The following is a 363-nucleotide window of genomic DNA, read 5'->3' as shown; positions in this document are numbered from 1 at the left end:
CCATGAGGAGCCGCACCCCGTGGGGGGTTAAAACCTCCCGGCAGCGCTGCCGGCTCCTTCCCTCCCACCGGCTTTCTTGGCGTTGCCTCCGCTTCCTTTGAGGAACCAGAAACCTACAACCAGCCTTCTCCCTGTTTCGGAGGGGTTGCTTTCATTCCTGCCAGAAAGCCAACCGTGTCCTGGGCTGCATCAAGAGAAGTGTGGCCAGCAGGTCGGGGAGGTGATTCTGCCCCTCTCCTCTGCTCTCATGACACCCCACCTGGAGTACTGTGTCCAGGTCTGGGCCCGCAACATAGGAAGGACATGGACCTGTTGGAGCAGGTCCAGAGGAGTGCCATGAAGAAGATCAGAGGGCTGGAGCAC

Source organism: Pterocles gutturalis, unplaced genomic scaffold (assembly GCF_000699245.1).
Source record: "Pterocles gutturalis isolate BGI_N339 unplaced genomic scaffold, ASM69924v1 scaffold41501, whole genome shotgun sequence".
Lineage (NCBI taxonomy): Eukaryota > Metazoa > Chordata > Aves > Pterocliformes > Pteroclidae > Pterocles > Pterocles gutturalis.
The sequence above is the reverse complement of the archived record's forward strand: the minus strand, read 5'-3'. Positions refer to the sequence as shown.